This window comes from Mesoplodon mirus, assembly GCF_964341445.2.
Source record: "Mesoplodon mirus genome assembly, chromosome: 6".
In the NCBI taxonomy this organism is placed as follows: Eukaryota; Metazoa; Chordata; class Mammalia; order Artiodactyla; family Ziphiidae; genus Mesoplodon; species Mesoplodon mirus.
The window spans coordinates 43,802,682-43,826,109 of NC_138982.1; the positions used below are offsets into that span (position 1 = coordinate 43,802,682).

The following is a 23,428-nucleotide window of genomic DNA, read 5'->3' on the forward strand; positions in this document are numbered from 1 at the left end:
CGGGAAGAAATGGACAAATTCTTAGAAAAGCACAACCTGCCAAGACTGAATCAGGAAGAAATAGAAAATAGGAATAGACTAATCACAAGCACTGAAATTGAAACTGTGATTAAAAATCTTCCATCAAACAAAAGCCCAGGACCAGATGGCTTCACAGGCGAATTCTATCAAACATTTAGAGAAGAGCTAACACCTATCCTTCTCAAACCCTTCCAAAGTATAGCAGAGGGAGGAACACTCCCAAACTCATTCTATGAGGCCACCATCACGCTGATACCAAAACCAGACAAGGATGTCACAAAGAAAACTACAGGCCAATATCACTGATGAACATAGATGCAAAAATCCTCAACAAAATACTAGCAAACAGAATCCAACAGCACATTAAAAGGATCATACAGCAAGATCAAGTGGGGTTTATTCCAGGAATGCAAGGATTCTTCAATATACGCAAATCAATCTACGTGATACACCATATTAACAAATTGAAGGAGAAAAACCATATGATCATCTCAATAGATGCACAGAAAGCTTTCGACAAAATTCAACACACACTTATGGTGAAAACCCTACAGAAAGTAGGCATAGGGGGAACTTTCCTCAACATAATAAAGGCCATATATGACAAACCCACAGCCAACATCATCCTCAATGGTGAAAAACTGAAAACATTTCCAATAAGATCAGGAAGAAGACAAGGTTGCCCACTCTCGCCACTCTATTCAACATAGTTTTGGAAGTTTTAGCCACAGCCATCAGAGAAGAAAAGGAAATAAAAGGAATCCAAATCGGAAAAGAAGTAAAGCTGTCACTGTTTACAGATGACATGATACTATACATAGAGCATCCTAAAGATGCTACCAGAAAACTACTAGAGCTAATCAATGAATTTGATAAAGTAGCAGGGTACAAAATTAATGCACAGAAATCTCTGGCATTCCTGTACACTAATGATGAAAAATCTGAAAGTGAAATCAAGGAAACACTCCCATTTACCATTGCAACAAAAGGAATAAAATATCTAGGAATAAACCTACCTAAGGAGACAAAAGACCTATATGCAGAAAATTATAAGACACTGATGAAACAAATTAAAGATGATACAAATAGATGGAGAGATATACCATGTTCTTCAATTGAAAGAATCAACATTGTGAAAATGATTCTACTGCCGAAAGCAATCTACAGATTTAATGCAATCCCTATCAAACTACCACTAGCATATTTCACAGAACTAGAACAAAAAATTTCACAATTTGTATGGAAACAAAAAAGACCCCGAATAGCCAAAGCAATGTTGTGAACAAAAAACGGAGCTTGAAGAATCAGGCTCCCTGACTTCAGACTATACTACAAAGCTACAGTAATCAAGACAGTATGGTACTGGCACAAAAACAGAAAGACCAATGGAACAGGATAGAAAGCCAAGAGATAAACCCACGCACATATGCTCACCTTATCTTTGATAAAGGAGGCAGGAATGTACAGTGGAGAAAGGACAGTCTCTTCAATAAGTGGTGCTGGGAAAACTGGATAGGGACATGTAAAAGTATGAGATTAGATCACTCCCTAACACCATACACAAAAATAAGATCAAAATGGACTAAAGACCTAAATGTAAGGCCAGAAACTATCAAACTCTTAGAGGAAAACATAGGCAGAACACTCTATGACATAAATCACAACAAGATCCTTTTTGACCCACCTCCCAGACAAATGGAAATAACAACAAAAATAAACAAATGGGACCTAATGAAACGTCAAAGGTTTTTGCACAGCAAAGGAGACCATACACAAGACCAAAAGACAACCCTCAGCATGGGAGAAACTATTTGCAAATAAAGCAACTGCAAAGGATTAATCTCCAAAATCTATAAGCAGCTCATGCAGCTCAATAGCAAGAAAACAAACAACCCAATCCAAAAATGGGCACAAGACCTAAATAGACATTTCTCCAAAGAAGATTACAGAGTGCCAACAAACACATGAAAGAATGCTCAACATCATTAATCATTAGAGAAATGCAAATCAAAACTACAATGAGATATCATCTTACACCAGTCAGAATGGCCATCATCAAAAAATCTAAAAACAATAAATGCTGCAGAGGGTGTGGAAAAAAGGGAACACTCTGGCACTGCTGGTGGGAATGTGAATTGGTACAGCCACTATGGAGAACAGTATGGAGGTTCCCTAGAAAACAACAAATAGAACTACCATATGACCCAGCAATCCCACTACTAGGCATATAACCTGAGAAAGCCATAATTCAAAAAGAGACATGTACCAAAATATTCATTGCAGCTCTATTCACAATAGCCCAGAGATAGAAACAAGCTAAGTGTCCATCATCGGATGAATGGATAAAGAAGATGTGGCACATATATACAATGGAATATTACTCAGCCATAAAAAGAAACGAAACTGAGCTATTTGTAATGAGGTGGATAGACCTAGAGTCTGTCATACAGAGTGAAGTAAGTCAGAAAGAGAAAGACAAATACCATATGCTAACACATATATATGGAATTTTAAAAAAATGTCATGAAGAACCTAGGGGTAAAACGGGAATAAAGACACAGACCTACTTGAGAATGGACTTGAGGATATGGGGAGGGGGAAGGGTAAGCTGTGACAAAGCAAAAGAGAGGCATGGACATATGTACACTACCAAATGTAAGGTAGATAGATAGTGGGAAGCAGCCGCAGAGCACAGGGAGATCAGCTCGGTGCTTTTTGACTGCCTGGAGGGGTGGGATGGGGAGGGTGGGAGGGAGGGAGATGCATGAGGGAAGGGATGTGGGAACAGATGTATATGTATGACTGATTCACTTTGTTATAAAGCAGAAATTAATTAAAAAATAGACACAGACTTACTTGAAAATGGACTTGAGGTTATGGGGAGGGGGAAGGGTAAGATGTGACAAAGCGAGAGAGAGGATGGGACATATATACACTACAAAACGTAAGGTAGATAGATAGTGGGAAGCAGTCGCATAGCAGAGGGAGATCAGCTCGGTGCTTTGTGACCGCCTGGAGGGGTGGGATATGGAGGGTGGGAAGGAGGGAGACGCAAGAGGGAAGGGCTATGGGAACAGATGTATATGTATAACTGATTCACTTTGTTATAAAGCAGAACCTAATAAAAAAAAGAAAGTAAGGGGATGAAAAAAGATATTCCATGCAAATGGAAATCAAAAGAAAGCTGGAGTAGCAATTCTCATGTCAGACAAAATAGACTTTCAAATAAAGACTATTAGAAGAGACAAAGAAGGACACTACATAATGATCAAGGGATCGATCCAAGAAGAAGACATAACAATTGTAAATATTTATGCACCCAACATAGGAGCACCTCAATACATAAGGCAAATACTAACAGCCATAAAAGGGGAAATCGACAGTAACACACTCATAGTAGGGGACTTCAACACCCCACTTTCACCAATGGACAGATCATCCAAAATGAAAATAAATAAGGAAACACAAGCTTTAAATGACACATTAAACAAGATGGACTTAATTGATATTTATAGGACATTCCATCCAAAAACAACAGAATACACATTTTTCTCAAGTGCTCATGGAACATTCTCCAGGATAGATCATATCTTGGGTCACAAATCAAGCCTTGGTAAATTTAAGAGAATTGAAATTGTATCAAGTATCTTTTCCGACCACAATGCTATGAGACTAGATATCAATTACAGGAAAAGATCTGTAAAAAATACAAACACATGGAGGCTAAACAATACACTACTTAATAACGAAGTGATCACTGAAGAAATCAAAGAGGAAATTTAAAAATACCTAGAAACAAATGACAATGGAGACAAGACGGCCCAAAACCTATGGGATGCAGCAAAAGCAGTCCTAAGGGGGAAGTTTATAGCAATACAATCCCACCTTAAGAAACAGGAAACATCTCGAGTAAACAACCTGACCCTTCACCTAAAGCAATTAGAGAAAGAAGAACAAAAAACCCCCAAAGTTAGCAGAAGGAAAGAAATCATAAAGATCAGATCAGAAATAAATGAAAAAGAAATGAAGGAAATGATAGCAAAGATCAATAAAACTAAAAGCTGGTTCTTTGAGAAGATAAAATTCATAAACCATTAGCCAGACTCATCAAGAAAAAAAGGGAGGGAAGGGAGGACTTCCGGGTAAGATGGCGGAAGAGTAAGACGCGGAGATCACCTTCCTCCCCACGGATACACCAGAAATACAGCTACACGTGGAACAACTCCTACAGAACACCTACTGAACGCTGGCAGAAGACCCCAGACCTCCCAAAAGGCTCGCCCCGCACTCCGTGCCCCTCCCTCCCTCCTGGCCTGAGTGAGCCAGAGTCCCCGAAGAGGCTGCTCCTTTAACCCTGTCCTGCCTGAGCGAAGAACAGACGCCCTCCGGCGACCTACACGCAGAGGCGGGGCCAAATCCAAAGCTGAGACCCAGGAGCTGTGAGAACAAAGAAGAGAAAGGGAAACCTCTCCCAGCAGCCTCAGAAGCAGCGGATTAAAGCTCCACAATCAACTTGATGTACCCTGCATCTGTGGAATACATGAATAGACAACACATCATCCCAAATTGAGGAGCCCGGAGTCAGTGCTGTGCCTCTGAGATGGGAGAGCCAACTTCAGGACACTGGTCCACAAGAGACCTCCCAGCTCCACATAATATCAAACGGCGAAAATCTTCCAGAGATCTCCATCTCAACACCAGCACCCAGCTTCACTCAACGACCAGCAAGCTACAGTGCTGGACACCCTAAGCCAAACAACTAGCAAGACAGGAACACAACGCCACCCATTAGCAGAGAGGTGGCCTAAACTCATAAAAAGTCTGCAGACACCCCAAAACACACCACCAGACGTGGACCTGCCCACCAGAAAGACAAGATCCAGCCTCATCCACCAGAACACAGGCACTAGTCCCCTCCACCAGGAAGCCTACACAACCCACTAAACCAACCTTAGCCACTGGGGACAGACACCAAAAACAACGAGAACTACGAACCTGCGGCCTGCAAAAAGGAGACCCCAAACACAGTAACATAAGCAAAATGAGAAGACAGAAAAACACACAGCAGGAGAAGGAGCAAGATAAAAACCCACCAGATCTAACAAATGAAGAGGTAATAGGCAGTCTACCTGAAAAAGAATTCAGAATAATGATGGTAAAGATGATCCAAGATTCTATTTCCCAGATACAAAATCTCGGAAATAGAATAGACAAAATGCAAGAAACAGTTAACAAGGACCTAGAAGAACTAAAGATGAATCAAGCATCGATTAAAAACACAATACATGAAATAAAAAATACTCTAGATGGGATCAATAGCAGAATAACTGAGGCAGAAGAACGGATAAGTGAGGTGGAAGATAAAATAGTGGAAATAACTGCTGCAGAGCAAAATAAAGAAAAAAGAATGAAAAGAACAGAGGACAGTCTCAGAGACCTCTGGGACAACATTAAACGCACCAACATTCGAATTATAGGGGTTCCAGAAGAAGAAGAGAAAAAGAAAGGGACTGAGAAAATATTTGAAGAGATTATAGTTGAAAACTTCCCTAATATGGGAAAGGAAATAGTTAATCAAGTCCAGGAGGCACAGAGAGTCCCATACAGAAGAAATCCAAGGAGAAATACGCCAAGACACATATTAATCAAACTGTCAAAAATTAAACACAAATCATATTAAAAGCAGCAAGGCAAAAACAACAAATAACACACAAGGGAATCCCCATCAGGATAACAGCTGATCTCTCAGCAGAAACTCTACAAGCCAGAAGGGAGTGGCAGGACATACTTAAAGTGATGAAGGAGAAAAACCTGCAACCAAGATTACTCTACCCAGCAAGGATCTCATTCAGATTTGATGGAGAAATTAAAACGTTTACAGACAAGCAAAAGCTGAGAGAGTTCAGCACCACCAAACCAGCTTTACAACAAATGCTAAAGGAACTTCTCTAGGCAAGAAACACAACAGAAGGAAAAGACCTACAATAACAAACCCAAAACAATTAAGAAAATGGGAACAGGAACATACATATCAATAATTACCTTAAATGTAAATGGACTAAATGCTCCCACCAAAAGACACAGATTGGCTGAATGGATACAAAAACAAGACCCATCTATATGCTGTCTACAAGAGACCCACTTCAGACCTAGAGACACATACACACTGAAAGTAAGGGGATGGAAAAAGATATTCCATGCAAATGGAAACCAAAAGAAAGCTGGAGTAGCAATTCTCATATCAGACAAAATAGACTAAAGTAAAGACTACTAGAAGAGACAAAGAAGGACACTACATAATGATCAAGGGATCGATCCAAGAAGAAGATATAACAATTGTAAATATTTATGCACCCAACATAGGAGCACCTCAATACATAAGGCAAATACTAACAGCCATAAAAGGAGAAATCGACAGTAACACACTCATAGTAGGGGACTTTAACACCCCACTTTCACCAATGGACAGATCATCCAAAATGAAAATCAATAAGGAAACACAAGCTTTAAATGATACATTAAAGAAGATGGACTTGATATTTATAGGACATTCCATCCAAAAACAACAGAATACACATTTTTCTCAAGTGCTCATGGAACATTCTCCAGGATAGATCATATCGTGGGTCACAAATCAAGCCTTGGTAAATTTAAGAAAATTGAAATTGTATCAAGTATCTTTTCCGACCACAATGCTATGAGACTAGATATCAATTACAGGAAAAGATCTGTAAAAAATACAAACACATGGAGGCTAAACAATAAACTACTTAATAACGAAGTGATCACTGAAGAAATCAAAGAGGAAATTAAAAAATACCTAGAAACAAATGACAATGGAGACACGACGACCCAAAACCTATGGGATGCAGCAAAAGCAGTTCTAAGAGGGAAGTTTATAGCAATACAATCCCACCTTAAGAAACAGGAAACATCTCGAATAAACAACCTAACCTTGCACCTAAAGCAATTAGAGAAAGAAGAACAAAAACATCCCAAAGTTAGCAGAAGGAAAGAAATCATAAAAATCAGATCAGAAATAAATGAAAAAGAAATGAAGGAAACGATAGCAAAGATCAATAAAACTAAAAGCTGGTTCTTTGAGAAGATAAACAAAATTGATAAACCATTAGCCAGACTCATCAAGAAAAAACGGGAGAAGACTCAAATCAATAGAATTAGAAATGAAAAAGGAAAAGTAACAACTGACACTGCAGAAATACAAAAGATCATGAGAGATTAATACAAGCAACTCTATGCCAATAAAATGGACAACCTGTAAGAAATGGACAAATTCTTAGAAATGCACAACCTGCCAAGACTGAATCAGGAAGAAATAGAAAATATGAACAGACCAATCACAAGCACTGAAATTGAGACTGTGATAAAAAATCTTCCAACAAACAAAAGTCCAGGACCAGATGGCTTCACAGGTGAATTCTATCAAGCATTTAGAGAAGAGCTAACACCTATCCTTCTGAAATTCTTCCAAAATATAGCAGAGGGAGGAACACTCCCAAACTCATTCTATGAGGCCACCATCACCTTGATACCAAAACCAGACAAGGATGTCACAAAGAAAGAAAACTACAGGCCAATATCACTGATGAACATAGATGCAAAAATCCTCAACAAAATACTAGCAAACAGAATCCAACAGCACATTAAAAGGATCATACACCATGATCAAGTGGGGTTTATTCCAGGAATGCAAGGATTCTTCAGTATACGCAAATCAATCAACGTGATACACCATATTAACAAATTGAAGAAGAAAAACCATATGATCATCTCAATAGATGCAGAGAAAGCTTTTGACAAAATTCAACACCCATTTATGATAAAAACCCTGCAGAAAGTAGGCATAGAGGGAACTTTCCTCAACATAATAAAGGCCATATATGACAAACCCACAGCCAGCATCGTCCTCAATGGTGAAAAACTGAAACCATTTCCACTAAGATCAGGAACAAGACAAGGCTGCCCACTCTCACCACTCTTATTCAACCTAGTTTTGGAAGTTTTAGCCACAGCAATCAGAGAAGAAAAGGAAATAAAAGGAATCCAAATCGGAAAAGAAGAAGTAAAGCTGTCACTGTTTGCAGATGACATGATACTATACATAGAGAATCCTAAAGATGCTACCAGAAAACTACTAGAGTTAATCAATGAATTTGGTCAAGTTGCAGGATACAAAATTAAGGCACAGAAATCTCTGGCATTCCTATATACTAATGATGAAAAATCTGAAAGTGAAATCAAGGAAACACTCCCATTTACCATTGCAACAAAAAGAATAAATTATCTAGGAATAAACCTACCTAAGGAGACAAAAGACTTGTATGCAGAAAATTATAAGACACTGATGAAAGAAATTAAAGATGATACAAATAGATGGAGAGATGTACCATGTTCTTGGATTGGAAGAATCAACATTGTGAAAATGACTCTACTACCCAAAGCAATCTACAGATTCAATGCAATCCCTATCAAACTACCACTGGCATTTTTCACAGAACTAGAACAAAAAATTTCAAAATTTGTATGGAAACACAAAAGACCCCGAATAGCCAAAGCAATCTTGAGAACGAAAAATGGAGCTGGAGGAATCAGGCTCCCTGACTTCAGACTATACTACAAAGCTACAGTAATCAAGACAGTATGGTACTGGCACAAAAACAGAAAGATAGATCAATGGAACAGGATAGAAAGCCCAGAGTTAAACCCACGGACATATGGTCACCTTATCTTTGATAAAGGAGGCAGGAATGTACAGTGGAGAAAGGACAGTCTCTTCAATAAGTGGTGCTGGGAAAACTGGATAGGGACATTTAAAAGTATGAGATTAGATCACTCCCTAACACCATACACAAAGAAAAGCTCAAAATGGAATAAAGACCTAAATGTAAGGCCAGACACTATCAAACTCTTAGAGGAACACATAGGCAGAACACTCTATGACATAAATCACAGCAAGATCCTTTTTGACCCACCTCCTAGAGAAATGGAAATAAAGACAAAAATAAACACATGGGACCTAATGAAACTTCAAAGCTTTTGCACAGCAAAGGAAATCATAAACAAGACCAAAAGACAACCCTCAGAATGGGAGAAAATATTTGCAAATAAAGCAACTGACAAAGGATTAATCTCCAAAATTTATAAGCAGCTCATGCAGCTCAATAACAAAAAAACAAACAACGCAATCCAAAAATGGGCAGAAGACCTAAATAGACATTTCTCCACAGAAGATATACAGACTGCCAACAAACACATGAAAGGATGCTCAACATCTTTACTCATTAGAGAAATGCAAATCAAAACTACAATGAGATATCATCTCACACCAGTCAGAATGGCCATCATCAAAAAATCTAGAAACAATAAATGCTGGAGAGGGTGTGGAAAAAAGGGAACACTCTTGCACTGCTGGTGGGAATGTGAATTGGTACAGCCGCTATGGAGAACAGTATGGAGGTTCCTTAAAAAACTACAAATAGAACTACCATATGACCCAGCAATCCCACTACTGGGCATATACCCTGAGAAAACCATAATTCAAAAAGAGACATGTACCAAAATGTTCATAGCAGCCCTATTTACAATAGCCCGGAGATGGAAACAACCTAAGTGTCCATCATCGGATGAATGGATAAAGAAGATGTGGCACATATATACAATGGAATATTACTCAGCCATAAAAAGAAATGAAATTGAGCTATTTGTAATGAGGTGGATAGACCTAGAGTCTGTCATACAGAGTGAAGTAAGTCAGAAAGAGAAAGACAAATACGGTATGCTAACACATATATATGGAATTTAAGAAAAAAAAAATGTCATGAAGAACCTAGGGGTAAGACAGGAATAAAGACACAGACCTACTAGAGAATGGACTTGAGGATATGGGGAGGGGGAAGGGTAAGCTGTGACAAAGTGAAAGAGCGGCATGGACATATATACACTACCAAACGTAAGGTAGATAGCTAGTGGGAAGCAGCCGCATAGCACAGGGAGATCAGCTCGGTGCCTTGTGACCGCCTGGAGGGGTGGGATAGGGAGGCTGGGAGGGAGACGCAAAAGGGAGGGGATATGGAAACATATGTATATGTATAACTGATTCAATTTGTTATAAGGCAAAAAATTTAAAAAAAAAAAAAAGAGTGAAGGGAATGCTTCCCAACATTTCCCAGTAGATATTTGCCCATTATTATATGTTGTCCAGGACTAGATCACATGCCCATGTTTAAAACAATCACTGGCAAGAGAAATTGTGTTTCACGATTGGCTTACACCAATCAAGATTTATCCTTGAGTCACATGGGAGAGGAATCACCTCTGGAGTGAAATAGGGGCCCTGCTATGATAAAGAAAAGGAAAGGGAGATGGCTGTTGTGTTAGCAACCAATGTTGGCTACATATGGTTTAGAATATATGAGTATGTATACATATGTTTTCTTTTTTGAACATCATTTAAGGATGCTATTTATAGTCCAGACCCCATCTCAACCATTTGGAATGTAACTTGGCAGAAATAGCCACACCCAACACCTATAGGAACTTTGAGTAAAGACACCTTTTAAAGAAAAGAAAGAAGGAAAAAAGGAAGGAAGAAAAAAAGGGGCCTTCTGAGTTCAACTCTCTTGACATGAGGGGACTATAAAGGAAAAACAGTGTTTAGTACTGTTACTTTATATTTCAGTCTGACAGTGGGCATTCCCCAAGTACCTCTGCCAGCAGTTTCCAGACCAACACAGAGAAGAAAGCCTACCAAGTCATTATTTCTTCATGTTTCCTAACTATAAAAGTAATTTTATATAATAAATATTTTAAATATTTTAAAAAAAAAAAGAAAAAAAGGGAGAATAATCAAATCAATAGAATTAGAAATGAAAAAGGGGAAGTAACAATTGACACTGCAGAAATACAAAAGATCATGAGAGATTAATACAAGCAACTCTATGCCAATAAAATGGACAACCTGGAAGAAATGAACAAATTCTTAGAAATGTACAACCTCCCAAGACTGAACCAGGAAGAAATAGAAAATATGAACAGACCAATCACAAGCACTGAAATTGGAACTGTGATTAAAAATCTTCCAACAAACAAAAGTCCAGGACCAGATGGCTTCACAGGCGAATTCTATCAAACATTTAGAGAAGAGCTAACACCTATCCTTCTGAAATTCTTCCAAAATATAGCAGAGGGAGGAACACTCCCAAACTCATTCTATGAGGCCACCATCACCCAGATACCAAAACCAGACAAGGATGTCACAAAGAAAGAAAACTACAGGCCAATATCACTGATGAACATAGATGCAAAAATCCTCAACAAAATACTAGCAAACAGAATCCAACAGCACATTAAAAGGATCATACACCATGATCAAGTGGGGTTTATTCCAGGAATGCAAGGATTCTTCAATATATGCAAATCAATCAACGTGATACACCATATTAACAAATTGAAGGAGAAAAACCATATGATCATCTCAATAGATGCAGAGAAAGCTTTTGACAAAATTCAACACCCATTTATGATAAAAACCCTGCAGAAAGTAGGCATAGAGGGAACTTTCCTCAACATAATAAAGACCATATATGACAAACCCACAGCCAACATCGTCCTCAATGGTGAAAAACTGAAACCATTTCCACTAAGATCAGGAACAAGACAAGGTTGCACACTCTCACCACTCTTATTCAACATAGTTTTGGAAGTTTTAGCCACAGCCATCCGAGAAGAAAAGGAAATAAAAGGAATCCAAATAGGAAAAGAAGAAGTAAAGCTGTCACTGTTTGCAGATGACATGATACTATACATAGAGCATCCTAAAGATGCTACCAGAAAACTACTAGAGCTCATCAATGAATTTGGTAAAGTAGCAGCATACAAAATTAATGCACAGTAATCTCTGGCATTCCTGTACACTAATGATGAAAAATCTGAAAGTGAAATCAAGGAAACACTCCCATTTACCATAGCAACAAAAAGAATAAAATATCTAGGAATAAACCTACCTAAGGAGACAAAAGACCTGTATGCAGAAAATTATAAGACACTGATGAAAGAAATTAAAGATGATACAAATAGATGGAGAGATGTACCATGTTCTTGGATTGGAAGAATCAACATTGTGAAAATGACTCTACTACCCAAAGCAATCTACAGATTCAATGCAATCCCTATCAAACTACCAATGGCATTTTTCACAGAACTAGAACAAAAAATTTCAAAATTGGTTTGGAAAAACAACAGACCCCGAATAGCCAAAGCAATCTCGAGAACGAAAAATGGAGCTGGAGGAATCAGGCTCCCTGACTTCAGACTATACTACAAAGCTACAGTAATCAAGACAGTATGGTACTGGCACAAAAACAGAAAGATAGATCAATGGAACAGGATAGAAAGCCCAGAGTTAAACCCACGGACATATGGTCACCTTATCTTTGATAAAGGAGGCAGGAATGTACAGTGGAGAAAGGACAGTCTCTTCAATAAGTGGTGCTGGGAAAACTGGACAGGGACATTTAAAAGTATGAGATTAGATCACTCCCTAACACCATACACAAAGAAAAGCTCAAAATGGATTAAAGACCTAAATGTAAGGCCAGACACTATCAAACTCTTAGAGGAACACATAGGCAGAACACTCTATGACATAAATCACAGCAAGATCCTTTTTGACCCACCTCCTAGAGAAATGGAAATAAAGACAAAAATAAACACATGGGACCTAATGAAACTTCAAAGCTTTTGCACAGCAAAGGAAATCATACACAAGACCAAAAGACAACCCTCAGAATGGGAGAAAATATTTGCAAATAAAGCAACTGACAAAGGATTAATCTCCAAAATTTATAAGCAGCTCATGCAGCTCAATAACAAAAAAACAAACAACCCAATCCAAAAATGGGCAGAAGACCTAAATAGACATTTCTCCACAGAACATATACAGACTGCCAACAAACACATGAAAGGATGCTCAACATCTTTACTCATTAGAGAAATGCAAATCAAAACTACAATGAGATATCATCTCACACCAGTCAGAATGGCCATCATCAAAAAATCTAGAAACAATAAATGCTGGAGAGGGTGTGGAAAAAAGGGAACACTCTTGCACTGCTGGTGGGAATGTGAATTGGTACAGCCGCTATGGAGAACAGTATGGAGGTTCCTTAAAAAACTACAAATAGAACTACCATATGACCCAGCAATCCCACTACTGGGCATATACCCTGAGAAAACCATAATTCAAAAAGAGACATGTACCAAAATGTTCATAGCAGCCCTATTTACAATAGCCCGGAGATGGAAACAACCTAAGTGTCCATCATCGGATGAATGGATAAAGAAGATGTGGCACATATATACAATGGAATATTACTCAGCCATAAAAAGAAATGAAATTGAGCTATTTGTAATGAGGTGGATAGACCTAGAGTCTGTCATACAGAGTGAAGTAAGTCAGAAAGAGAAAGACAAATACGGTATGCTAACACATATATATGGAATTTAAGAAAAAAAAATGTCATGAAGAACCTAGGGGTAAGACAGGAATAAAGACACAGACCTACTAGAGAATGGACTTGAGGATATGGGGAGGGGGAAGGGTAAGCTGTGACAAAGTGAAAGAGCGGCATGGACATATATACACTACCAAACGTAAGGTAGATAGCTAGTGGGAAGCAGCCGCATAGCACAGGGAGATCAGCTCGGTGCCTTGTGACCGCCTGGAGGGGTGGGATAGGGAGGCTGGGAGGGAGACGCAAAAGGGAGGGGATATGGAAACATATGTATATGTATAACTGATTCAATTTGTTATAAGGCAAAAAATTTAAAAAAAAAAAAAAAAAGAGTGAAGGGAATGCTTCCCAACATTTCCCAGTAGATATTTGCCCATTATTATATGTTGTCCAGGACTAGATCACATGCCCATGTTTAAAACAATCACTGGCAAGAGAAATTGTGTTTCACGATTGGCTTACACCAATCAAGATTTATCCTTGAGTCACATGGGAGAGGAATCACCTCTGGAGTGAAATAGGGGCCCTGCTATGATAAAGAAAAGGAAAGGGAGATGGCTGTTGTGTTAGCAACCAATGTTGGCTACATATGGTTTAGAATATATGAGTATGTATACATATGTTTTCTTTTTTGAACATCATTTAAGGATGCTATTTATAGTCCAGACCCCATCTCAACCATTTGGAATGTAACTTGGCAGAAATAGCCACACCCAACACCTATAGGAACTTTGAGTAAAGACACCTTTTAAAGAAAAGAAAGAAGGAAAAAAGGAAGGAAGAAAAAAAGGGGCCTTCTGAGTTCAACTCTCTTGACATGAGGGGACTATAAAGGAAAAACAGTGTTTAGTACTGTTACTTTATATTTCAGTCTGACAGTGGGCATTCCCCAAGTACCTCTGCCAGCAGTTTCCAGACCAACACAGAGAAGAAAGCCTACCAAGTCATTATTTCTTCATGTTTTCTAACTATAAAAGTAATTTTATATAATAAATATTTTAAATATTTAAAAAAAAAAAGAAAAAAAGGGAGAATAATCAAATCAATAGAATTAGAAATGAAAAAGGGGAAGTAACAATTGACAATGCAGAAATACAAAAGATCATGAGAGATTAATACAAGCAACTCTATGCCAATAAAATGGACAACCTGGAAGAAATGAACAAATTCTTAGAAATGTACAACCTCCCAAGACTGAACCAGGAAGAAATAGAAAATATGAACAGACCAATCACAAGCACTGAAATTGGAACTGTGATTAAAAATCTTCCAACAAACAAAAGTCCAGGACCAGATGGCTTCACAGGCGAATTCTATCAAACATTTAGAGAAGAGCTAACACCAACCCTTCTCAAACTCTTCCAAAATATAGCAGAGGGAGGAACACTCCCAAACTCATTCTATGAGGCCACCATCACCCAGATACCAAAACCAGACAAGGGGGGAGCAGGTGCTGCAGCTGGCGGGTGGGGTGGGGGCCGGCCGAGCTGACCACACACAGACGCGGCGCGGCGACACTGCGGCCCCCGGGCAGCCGGCGCCGGGGACATGCGCTGATTCGATCCCTCCAGAGAAGGACACTCCGCAGTCAAAGTAGTCTTTTAAAAAGCACAAATCAGACTTCCGGGTAAGATGGCGGAAGAGTAAGACGCGGAGATCACCTTACTCCCCACGGATACACCAGAAATACAGCTACACGTGGAACAACTCCTACAGAACACCTACTGAACGCTGGCAGAAGACCCCAGACCTCCCAAAAGGCAAGAAACTCCCCACATACCTGGGTAGGGCAAAGCGGAGAGATTCCCGCACAGAGGATCGGTGCCGGGCGGCGCTCACCAGCCCGAGGGGCTTGTCTGCTCGCCCGCCGGGGCGCGCAGTGCTGGAGGCTGGGGCTCGGGCTTCGGTCGGAGCGCAGGGAGAGGACTGGGGCTGGTGGCGAGAGCTCAGCCTGAAGGGGGCTGGTGTGCCACAGCTGGCCGGGAGGGAGTCCGGGGGGACTCTGGGGCTGCCGGGGAGGCGGGAGACTTTTTCTTCCCTCTTGGTTTCCTGGTGCGCGAGGAGAGGGGATTGGGAGCGCTGCTTGGAGGGGCTCCACGGACGGGCGCGGGTCGCGGCTGAGGGCGCGGAGCCCAGTGACGGGCGTGGGACGCTGGGGCTGCTGCTGCCGCCGCCGGGAGGCCTGTGTGCGGGCGCAGGTCACTGCCCACACCGCCCTTCCGGGAGCCTGTGCAGCCCGCCACTGCCGGGGTCCCGGGATCCAGGGGCGGCTTCCCTGGGAGAACGCACGGCGCGCCTCGGGCTGGTGCAACGTCACGCCGACCTCTGCCGCTGCAGGCTCGCCCCGCACTCCGTGCCCCTCCCTCCCTCCTGGCCTGAGTGAGCCAGAGTCCCCGAAGAGGCTGCTCCTTTAACCCTGTCCTATCTGAGCGAAGAACAGACGCCCTCCGGCGACCTACACGCAGAGGCGGGGCCAAATCCAAAGCTGAGACCTAGGAGCTGTGAGAACAAAGAAGAGAAAGGGAAACCTCTCCCAGCAGCCTCAGAAGCAGCGGATTAAAGCTCCACAATCAACTTGATGTACCCTGCATCTGTGGAATACATGAATAGACAACACATCATCCCAAATTGAGGAGCCCGGAGTCAGTGCTGTGCCTCTGAGGTGGGAGAGCCAACTTCAGGACACTGGTCCACAAGAGACCTCCCAGCTCCACATAATATCAAACGGCGAAAATCTTCCAGAGATCTCCATCTTAACACCAGCACCCAGCTTCACTCAACGACCAGCAGGCTACAGTGCTGGACACCCTAAGCCAAACAACTAGCAAGACAGGAACACAACGCCACCCATTAGCAGAGAGGTGGCCTAAAATCATAAAAAGTCCACAGACACCCCAAAACACACCACCAGACGTGGACCTGCCCACCAGAAAGACAAGATCCAGCCTCATCCACCAGAACACAGGCACTAGTCCCCTCCACCAGGAAGCCTACACAACCCACTAAACCAACCTTAGCCACTGGGGACAGACACCAAAAACAACAGGAACTACGAACCTGCAGCCTGCAAAAAGGAGACCCCAAACACAGTAACATAAGCAAAATGAGAAGACAGAAAAACAGCAGGAGAAGGAGCAAGATAAAAACCCACCAGACCTAACAAATGAAGAGGTAATAGGCACTCTACCTGAAAAAGAATTCAGAATAATGATGGTAAAGATGATCCAAGATTCTATTTCCCAGATACAAAATCTCGGAAATAGAATAGACAAAATGCAAGAAACAGTTAACAAGGACCTAGAAGAACTAAAGATGAATCAAGCATCGATTAAAAACACAATACATGAAATAAAAAATACTCTAGATGGGATCAATAGCAGAATAACTGAGGCAGAAGAACGGATAAGTGAGGTGGAAGATAAAATAGTGGAAATAACTGCTGCAGAGCAAAATAAAGAAAAAAGAATGAAAAGAACAGAGGACAGTCTCAGAGACCTCTGGGACAACATTAAACGCACCAACATTCGAATTATAGGGGTTCCAGAAGAAGAAGAGAAAAAGAAAGGGACTGAGAAAATATTTGAAGAGATTATAGTTGAAAACTTCCCTAATATGGGAAAGGAAATAGTTAATCAAGTCCAGGAGGCACAGAGAGTCCCATACAGAAGAAATCCAAGGAGAAATACGCCAAGACACATATTAATCAAACTGTCAAAAATTAAACACAAAGAAATCATATTAAAAGCAGCAAGGCAAAAACAACAAATAACACACAAGGGAATCCCCATCAGGATAACAGCTGATCTCTCAGCAGAAACTCTACAAGCCAGAAGGGAGTGGCAGGACATACTTAAAGTGATGAAGGAGAAAAACCTGCAACCAAGATTACTCTACCCAGCAAGGATCTCATTCAGATTTGATGGAGAAATTAAAACGTTTACAGACAAGCAAAAGCTGAGAGAGTTCAGCACCACCAAACCAGCTTTACAACAAATGCTAAAGGAACTTCTCTAGGCAAGAAACACAACAGAAGGAAAAGACCTACAATAATGAACCCAAAACAATTAAGAAAATGGGAATAGGAACATACATATCGATAATTACCTTAAATGTAAATGGACTAAATGCTCCCACCAAAAGACACAGAGTGGCTGAATGGATACAAAAACAAGACCCATCTATATGCTGTCTACAAGAGACCCACTTCAGACCTAGAGACACATACAGACTGAAAGTAAGGGGATGGAAAAAGATATTCCATGCAAATGGAAACCAAAAGAAAGCTGGAGTAGCAATTCTCATATCAGACAAAATAGACTTTAAAATAAGGACTACTAGAAGAGACAAAGAAGGACACTACATAATGATCAAGGGATCGATCCAAGAAGAAGATATAACAATTGTAAATATTTATGCACCCAACATAGGAGCACCTCAATACATAAGGCAAATACTAACAGCCATAAAAGGAGAAATCGACAGTAACACACTCATAGTAGGGGACTTTAACACCCCACTTTCACCAATGGACAGATCATCCAAAATGAAAATAAATAAGGAAACACAAGCTTTAAATGATACATTAAACAAGATGGACTAATTGATATTTATAGGACATTCCATCCAAAAACAACAGAATACACATTTTTCTCAAGTGCTCATGGAACATTCTCCAGGATAGATCATATCTTGGGTCACAAATCAAGCCTTGGTAAATTTAAGAAAATTGAAATTGTATCAAGTATCTTTTCCGACCACAATGCTATGAGACTAGATATCAATTACAGGAAAAGAGCTGTAAAAAATACAAACACATGGAGGCTAAACAATACACTACTTAATAACGAAGTGATCACTGAAGAAATCAAAGAGGAAATTAAAAAATACCTAGAAACAAATGACAATGGAGACACGACGACCCAAAACCTATGGGATGCAGCAAAAGCAGTGCTAAGAGGGAAGTTTATAGCAATACAATCCCACCTTAAGAAACAGGAAACATCTCGAATAAACAACCTAACCTTGCACCTAAAGCAATTAGAGAAAGAAGAACAAAAACATCCCAAAGTTAGCAGAAGGAAAGAAATCATAAAAATCAGATCAGAAATAAATGAAAAAGAAATGAAGGAAACGTTAGCAAAGATCAATAAAACTAAAAGCTGGTTCTTTGAGAAGATAAACAAAATTGATAAACCATTAGCCAGACTCATCAAGAAAAAAAGGGAGAAGACTCAAATCAATAGAATTAGAAATGAAAAAGGAGAAGTAACAACTGACACTACAGAAATAAAAAAGATCATGAGAGATTACTATAAGCAACTCTATGCCAATAAAATGGACAACCTGGAAGAAATTGACAAATTCTTAGAAATGCACAACCTGCCGAGACTGAATCAGGAAGAAATAGAAAATATGAACAGACCAATCACAAGCACTGAAATTGAAACTGTGATAAAGAATCTTCCAACAAACAAAAGCCCAGGACCAGATGGCTTCACAGGCGAATTCTATCAAGCATTTAGAGAAGAGCTAACACCTGTCCTTCTGAAACTCTTCCAAAATATAGCAGAGGGAGGAACACTCCCAAACTCATTCTACGAGGCCACCATCACCTTGATACCAAAACCAGGCAAGGATGTCACAAAGAAAGAAAACTACAGGCCAATATCACTGATGAACATAGATGCAAAAATCCTCAACAAAATCCTAGCAAACAGAATCCAACAGCACATTAAAAGGATCATACACCATGATCAAGTGGGGTTTATTCCAGGAATGCAAGGATTCTTCAATATACGCAAATCAATCAACGTGATACACCATATTAACAAACTGAAGGAGAAAAACCATATGATCATCTCAATAGATGCAGAGAAAGCTTTCGACAAAATTCAACACCCATTTATGATAAAAACCCTGCAGAAAGTAGGCATAGAGGGAACTTTCCTCAACATAATAAAGGCCATATATGACAAACCCACAGCCAGCATCGTCCTCAATGGTGAAAAACTGAAACCATTTCCACTAAGATCAGGAACTAGACAAGGTTGCCCACTTTCACCACTCTTATTCAACCTAGTTTTGGAAGTTTTAGCCACAGCCATCAGAGAAGAAAAGGAAATAAAAGGAATCCAAATTGGAAAAGAAGAAGTAAAGCTGTCACTGTTTGCAGATGACATGATACTATACATAGAGAATCCTAAAGATGCTACCAGAAAACTACTAGAGTTAATCAATGAATTTGGTAAAGTTGCAGGATACAAAATTAATGCACAGAAATCTCTGGCATTCCTATATACTGATGATGAAAAATCTGAAAGAGAAATCAAGGAAACACTCCCATTTACCATTGCAACAAAAAGAATAAAATATCTAGGAATAAACCTACCTAAGGAGACAAAAGACCTGTATGCAGAAAATTATAAGACACTGATGAAAGAAATTAAAGATGATAAAAATAGATGGAGAGATGTACCATGTTCTTGGATTGGAAGAATCAACATTGTGAAAATGACTCTACTACCCAAAGCAATCTACAGGTTCAATGCAATCCCTATCAAACTACCACTGGCATTTTTCACAGAACTAGAACAAAAAATTTCACAATTTGTATGGAAACACAAAAGACCCCGAATAGCCAAAGCAATCTTGAGAACGAAAAATGGAGCTGGAGGAATCAGGCTCCCTGACTTCAGACTATACTACAAAGCTACAGTAATCAAGACAGTATGGTACTGGCACAAAAACAGAAAGATAGATCAATGGAACAGGATAGAAAGCCCAGAGTTAAACCCACGGACATATGGTCACCTTATCTTTGATAAAGGAGGCAGGAATGTACAGTGGAGAAAGGACAGTCTCTTCAATAAGTGGTGCTGGGAAAACTGGATAGGGACATGTAAAAGTATGAGATTAGATCACTCCCTAACACCATACACAAAGAAAAGCTCAAAACGGATTAAAGACCTAAATGTAAGGCCAGACACTATCAAACTCTTAGAGGAAAACATAGGCAGAACACTCTATGACATAAATCACAGCAAGATCCTTTTTGACCCACCTCCTAGAGAAATGGAAATAAAGACAAGAATAAACACATGGGACCTAATGAAACTTAAAAGCTTTTGCACAGCAAAGGAAACCATAAACAAGACCAAAAGACAACCCTCAGAATGGGAGAAAATATTTGCAAATGAAGCAACTGACAAAGGATTAATCTCCAAAATTTATAAGCAGCTCATGCAGCTCAATAACAAAAAAACAAACAACCCAATCCAAAAATGGGCAGAAGACCTAAATAGACATTTCTCCACAGAAGATATACAGACTGCCAACAAACACATGAAAGGATGCTCAACATCTTTACTCATTAGAGAAATGCAAATCAAAACTACAATGAGATATCATCTCACACCAGTCAGAATGGCCATCATCAAAAAATCTAGAAACAATAAATGCTGGAGAGGGTGTGGAAAAAAGGGAACACTCTTGCACTGCTGGTGGGAATGTGAATTGGTACAGCCGCTATGGAGAACAGTATGGAGGTTCCTTAAAAAACTACAAATAGAACTACCATATGACCCAGCAATCCCACTACTGGGCATATACCCTGAGAAAACCATAATTCAAAAAGAGACATGTACCAAAATGTTCATAGCAGCCCTATTTACAATAGCCCGGAGATGGAAACAACCTAAGTGTCCATCATCGGATGAATGGATAAAGAAGATGTGGCACATATATACAATGGAATATTACTCAGCCATAAAAAGAAATGAAATTGAGCTATTTGTAATGAGGTGGATAGACCTAGAGTCTGTCATACAGAGTGAAGTAAGTCAGAAAGAGAAAGACAAATACGGTATGCTAACACATATATATGGAATTTAAGAAAAAAAAATGTCATGAAGAACCTAGGGGTAAGACAGGAATAAAGACACAGACCTACTAGAGAATGGACTTGAGGATATGGGGAGGGGGAAGGGTAAGCTGTGACAAAGTGAAAGAGCGGCATGGACATATATACACTACCAAACGTAAGGTAGATAGCTAGTGGGAAGCAGCCGCATAGCACAGGGAGATCAGCTCGGTGCCTTGTGACCGCCTGGAGGGGTGGGATAGGGAGGCTGGGAGGGAGACGCAAAAGGGAGGGGATATGGAAACATATGTATATGTATAACTGATTCAATTTGTTATAAGGCAAAAAATTAAAAAAAAAAAAAAAGAGTGAAGGGAATGCTTCCCAACATTTCCCAGTAGATATTTGCCCATTATTATATGTTGTCCAGGACTAGATCACATGCCCATGTTTAAAACAATCACTGGCAAGAGAAATTGTGTTTCACGATTGGCTTACACCAATCAAGATTTATCCTTGAGTCACATGGGAGAGGAATCACCTCTGGAGTGAAATAGGGGCCCTGCTATGATAAAGAAAAGGAAAGGGAGATGGCTGTTGTGTTAGCAACCAATGTTGGCTACATATGGTTTAGAATATATGAGTATGTATACATATGTTTTCTTTTTTGAACATCATTTAAGGATGCTATTTATAGTCCAGACCCCATCTCAACCATTTGGAATGTAACTTGGCAGAAATAGCCACACCCAACACCTATAGGAACTTTGAGTAAAGACACCTTTTAAAGAAAAGAAAGAAGGAAAAAAGGAAGGAAGAAAAAAAGGGGCCTTCTGAGTTCAACTCTCTTGACATGAGGGGACTATAAAGGAAAAACAGTGTTTAGTACTGTTACTTTATATTTCAGTCTGACAGTGGGCATTCCCCAAGTACCTCTGCCAGCAGTTTCCAGACCAACACAGAGAAGAAAGCCTACCAAGTCATTATTTCTTCATGTTTTCTAACTATAAAAGTAATTTTATATAATAAATATTTTAAATATTTAAAAAAAAAAAAGAAAAAAAGGGAGAATAATCAAATCAATAGAATTAGAAATGAAAAAGGGGAAGTAACAATTGACACTGCAGAAATACAAAAGATCATGAGAGATTAATACAAGCAACTCTATGCCAATAAAATGGACAACCTGGAAGAAATGAACAAATTCTTAGAAATGTACAACCTCCCAAGACTGAACCAGGAAGAAATAGAAAATATGAACAGACCAATCACAAGCACTGAAATTGGAACTGTGATTAAAAATCTTCCAACAAACAAAAGTCCAGGACCAGATGGCTTCACAGGCGAATTCTATCAAACATTTAGAGAAGAGCTAACACCAACCCTTCTCAAACTCTTCCAAAATATAGCAGAGGGAGGAACACTCCCAAACTCATTCTATGAGGCCACCATCACCCAGATACCAAAACCAGACAAGGGGGGAGCAGGTGCTGCAGCTGGCGGGTGGGGTGGGGGCCGGCCGAGCTGACCACACACAGACGCGGCGCGGCGACACTGCGGCCCCCGGGCAGCCGGCGCCGGGGACATGCGCTGATTCGATCCCTCCGGAGAAGGACACTCCGCAGTCAAAGTAGTCTTTTAAAAAGCACAAATCAGACTTCCGGGTAAGATGGCGGAAGAGTAAGACGCGGAGATCACCTTACTCCCCACGGATACACCAGAAATACAGCTACACGTGGAACAACTCCTACAGAACACCTACTGAACGCTGGCAGAAGACCCCAGACCTCCCAAAAGGCAAGAAACTCCCCACATACCTGGGTAGGGCAAAGCGGAGAGATTCCCGCACAGAGGATCGGTGCCGGGCGGCGCTCACCAGCCCGAGGGGCTTGTCTGCTCGCCCGCCGGGGCGCGCAGTGCTGGAGGCTGGGGCTCGGGCTTCGGTCGGAGCGCAGGGAGAGGACTGGGGCTGGTGGCGAGAGCTCAGCCTGAAGGGGGCTGGTGTGCCACAGCTGGC

The 23,428-nt window shown here is 40.3% G+C and overlaps 1 protein-coding gene across 6 annotated transcripts in view; it reads right to left on the minus strand.

Annotated features, from left to right (window-relative positions):
• ST6GAL1 (ST6 beta-galactoside alpha-2,6-sialyltransferase 1) overlaps nt 1–23,428 on the minus strand; it is a 198,348-nt gene that overhangs the window by 7,557 nt on the left and 167,363 nt on the right. The gene's annotated exons all lie outside the window — the stretch shown is intronic.